General features: G+C 44.1%; 1 protein-coding gene across 1 annotated transcript in view; it reads left to right on the forward strand.

Moving 5' to 3' along the window:
* Window positions 1-4,705, forward strand: part of DDHD1 (DDHD domain containing 1) — a gene marked incomplete at its 5' end in the record, with an annotated part of 122,719 nt that overhangs the window by 17,517 nt on the left and 100,497 nt on the right. The gene's annotated exons all lie outside the window — the stretch shown is intronic.

The following is a 4,705-nucleotide window of genomic DNA, read 5'->3' on the forward strand; positions in this document are numbered from 1 at the left end:
CCTCCCCCGGTGAGTCTAGTTTAAAGCTCGCCGTACGAGCTCTTTGATCTCTTTGTACAGTGATTAAAAACTGCTGTATATCAAAACTGTAGGGATTCTAGTGTTAAAGTGAACAAAATTCAGTCTTGCTGTAAGGGGTGAAAAGGGCTTACTGGCTATGAATGAAATGAAATAGAATATATTTTTGTATTCTGTTTTTAAACAAAATATATGTTTAAATCAATTTAAGTTTTATTGCTTAAACCCTTTTCCTTAGACTGGCAAAAAAAAGTTACACAAATAATTAAAGCCAAGTACTTTGGTACTTGGCTATGTCACCTTTTCATCTACTTGTCACCTGTGACATTCAGATGTATTTTTAATGATCTTGTGTGAACACACCATGCAGATGCATATCCAAGCAAACATACTATACACACATTCACACTAGAGACATTACAAACAGCAGACTATTGCTTAAAAATTGAGAAAATCAAGAAGTGAGGCAAGTCCTTCCGTAGGAATCAGGGGTTTGGGAACAAAAAAAAAATGAAACAAAGCAAAAACAACTGGTAGCATTTCACCAATGGCAGGCAAATGAAAAATAGTAGGGGGCATATAATTCATGAAGATTTTGGGTTCCAGGAGTGAAAATTTCTGCCAGAATTATTTCATCTTATTTTAATAATGTAAATGTACCTCACTGCATTATTATTTAAATTTACAGAGTAAATCAAGACTAAAATATCAGTCTAATGTGCCTCTGTGATTTAGATGGACAGATCGTACTATCTGTCAGCATGGGTTGTGCTGAGTTAGTCAGGTGCTTTCCAAATTGTTATCCTTACTCCTCAAAATCTTTGGTAATTTTTCATCCATAGTTAATGTGTCAACTTTTAATGTTGTTTTTTTAATTCAGCCTTAGTTTCCTCATGTGATATGGGTATAAAGGAAGAAGATCAGGAACATCTTTGGGAGGCTGCAAGGAGGAACAAATAAATACGTTATATGAATTAAGCTGCTTTTTAAAAGATTGTTTTTGCAACTTTTCTTTTTAACTGAGTACTACCAAATAAATCATAAAGCCTAATAAAGTATATGCTGGTTTTTGAGTTATGCTTTGGCAGAAATTTCAATTAAATGGGTACAGAAAGTGTCAAGGGGTTGCACATACATAACTCAAAAATGAATTCTCCAAAACATACACAACCTTCAGTTATGAAATGAAAACTGAAATGAAATTTTGGGGGCTTTACAATATTTGCCAGATGGCAAAAAGTGTATTTCGTGTCTGATGCCTGTCTTCATAGATCTTTAAGCCTGAGAGTCTTGTGAAATACTAGCTTGAACTGTGATCTGCTAATATAGTTGCAGCCATATTTCACAGCAGTTTATGGGAAGAAAGGAAGAACTTTGCTTTCAGTTGTAATTTTACTGAGATTTTAGGGAAGGGGAATGTAGTTGTTTGATCAGAATTAATAGTTCTGCCATTCCAAAGAGCATCTTTCAATCTGTAAGTGGTTAAGAACATAAGAGCAGTTACTTAACATTACACTCTCTCACACATGCTTGTTCTACACCTGGAACCCGAAATATGTTTGATTTGTGTCCAAAATTAGTCCACCTAAACTTGACTCAGCTTCCTTGTTTTGGGTTGATTCTGTCGAGCAGAGGTTTGGACAGGATAACCTCCAGAGGTCCCTTCCAGCCCTACTTTTCCATTATTCTGTGATCCCATCCTGGGGTGATGGCTGTCCAAGACGGACTCTGTTTTGCAGATGTGAGAGCCCCATTATTGTATGTTCCAGTCTACACCGGCAGAGTGCCAACTAAGGGCAACCTTGTGTGAGGCCCGGAGTCTGAAACCATTTAGTTTTGACTCTGTCATTGGGGTTTGAGAAATCTATGGGTAGGAAAATTCTAATCTTTAAAAATGTTGGAGTCCTTCAAAATTGCACAAAGGTACTTTTAATCTTAATTTGTTCTGTAGCATGCAGCTGGAAATCTCTTACAAGGCGGCAGCTCTGAATGGTGTCATTTTTAAAAAGCTGTGTACCTAGTGAGAACTGGTCAGACTTCTTAGGGAAGAATTAGATTGCTCCTTGTGAAAGCGTTCCTTCGTGTGCGCACATGTATTACGTGGATTTAGCTTTAGCGTGTGCATTCTTGGTTCCATCTTCCTTTCTAATAGTGAAGCCCATCTCTTTCTTCTCAGCAAGATAAAGGAGCCTGCACAGAGGTACTGTATAACGGGGTTCCATCTGGGCCGCTGCAAGACTTTCAGGGGTGCCACAGTGCAGCAGCTGCCAGATTTGGGTGAAATTCCCCTGCTTCATGCAGAGCCAGATTGAGAAAGGGCTCCATCCAAGCACCCATTCTTGCCTCCACCTTTCCCAGTTGTTCCTGGCATGCTGTTTCTGAAAATACGTTTCAGGAAATTTGGGGTGTTTGTACCTGAAAGCTTGCAAAGAACAGTTTTTCCAGCTATTGATCTGAGATGATATGTCTACCCAAAGAGCCGTGTCTGCCTTCTGGAAATAAAGGTGTGTGGAGCAGTAGCACCTGGCAGCGGTGTCGCAGCCTGGGAAACACAAGAAATGCACAGATAATTTCCAGGCAGCTGGGTTGCTGCCGCTGTTTGGAACTACCCCATGTACCTCTGTTTCTGGGATGAGCATGTGGGGCCAGAGCAGGCGCTTGTACCTCCATTAGGTTCATCAGAGGCATGGGGCAGGTCACCTGGTGACAGCAGCAGCACCCCCGTTGAGAACCAGTGCCGTAAGCTGAGACAGCGTGGCAGCAGTTCTCAGTCGGGGTGTGATGACATTCAGAAACATTATGGAGGGTGCTTGGAATCGAAACAGGTTGAGAATCACCTTGCTCAGTAAGTGGTGCTCAACCTGTCCAGCCCCTCAGGCTGGATCTTGTGCGCAGGGTTGGTCTGTGGGTCAGGTGTGACCATGTGCCAGCCCAACCCTGCATGTTAGATGTGGCCGCAGGGCTACTCCCCATGCTGGCATGATCTACCATGCAGAGCCATACCATCCAGCCCACGGGACTCCCCGCAGGTCCAGAAACTTGTCAGCAGGGAAGCAGAAATTGATGGTTTGCCAAATATCTGGATCTGCAGGGAGACCCCCGGGCTGGATAACATGGCTGGATCCACCCTGTGGACTGGAGGCTGAGTGCCACTGCTCTATAATGTACTGTGGTGTGCAATGTAGACTTCCCCACATCTCTTTTTTTGAAGAACCCTCCTTGTGCTTTGATGTTCTTAGGCTCTGACCACATTGAATGTCCACACTTGTTCAGCTACAGCTACACAATGCTATGCTGTTGCTTGTTTTCCTAGCTCCCTTTGCTGGGGGCTGCACATAGGAAATTGGTAGCCTGCCTGGTTTCTCTGGGGGGAGACTCCCAATGAGGCTGTAGGACACATGGTTGCCGTTTGGGACTTCTAGCCTTGCATTATACAATTGAAAGCAGCAGGAGGAGGCATGCATGCATCAAGGAATCATGGGTTTCTCTGACAGTCCTTCAGCCCTCCGGAAGCAAAGTATGTTCTTAGCAGCTTCTGCTCTTGCTCTTCCGGATCCTGCTATAATTAGGAGGGAGCTGAGGGAGACTGGTGTCAGCCTGTCCTGTGGGATGACTGGGGAGAGGGGAAGAATTCTGTCTGGTGAAGAGCATTGTCTTTTCTGAGCTGGGAGCGGTGTGAATGTACAAGACAGACCATAGTGAGGATGATGAAAGCCTGAACTAAGGTGGAGGGTTAGGGATTTGGAGAGAACAGTAAAGTAACCAAAAAGGCATAAATGCTGGGTTCTGCCCACCCTGCCCTTTCCTGTGAAGTGTCCTAGTATTTTATTCTATAAAGGGAAGAGGATGAGCGTTTTACCATCCACCCGTCTCCCTTGACCCAGACTAAATCGCTTCCCAATGACGCTTCAGCCATCGTCCCAATTTTTGCTGTGGCAATATTACTAACTTGCAGACGGAGAAAGGTTGCAGCCTGCTTCCTGCAGGCTTCCTCCTTATTTTGAGCAGCAGCCACCCCTGGGTGCAGGGTGCAAGGATATGTTTCATCCCAAACCTTTGGTGGAGACCTCTAATGTTTTGCATGCAGATATTCATTTTGAATATTAAAAATACTTTTATACTGTTTTAGAGGTTGGAATGAAACAGACAGTTGGTGACTTAGTGAGAGCCCAATCTTATATTACAAAAAAAAAATTCCTGACTTTTGTATTTAGGAAACCTCCAAAATCGCTACCTTCCTGATGATTGCTGTGTACGTTTCATAGACATTAGGGCTGGAAGGGACTTCAGAAGATCTTCAGGTCCAGCCCCTTGCCCCAGGGGCAGGAAGTCAGCTGGGGTCATAGGTTCCCAGCAAGATCAAATGAATTGTTGTTGTTTGGTTGTTTTTTTTTAGTATCTTGTTTGCTAAGGGAAAGGTTGTCGTTTAGTAAAGACAGAAGACGGGGTAGATTTGCACCTTATAGACTGGGGTGGGCAATATTTTGGGCCTGCAAGCCACATAGGAAGTTCTGGGGAGTTGTTGCAGGCAAGGTCAGCACCTCCATCCCCTTTGCCCCAGCAACAGCTCGCCAAACCTCCTGCAGGGCAGCCCTGGCGCGGGCTCTGGGTGGTGGCAGCAAGGAGGGCCTGGCAGCGGCGATGGGGAAAAGGCCATGTCCATTGTTAGATCCCACCTTTTCCCCAC

This window comes from Gavialis gangeticus, unplaced genomic scaffold, assembly GCF_001723915.1.
Source record: "Gavialis gangeticus isolate Ggan-Ray unplaced genomic scaffold, GavGan_comp1, whole genome shotgun sequence".
In the NCBI taxonomy this organism is placed as follows: Eukaryota; Metazoa; Chordata; order Crocodylia; family Gavialidae; genus Gavialis; species Gavialis gangeticus.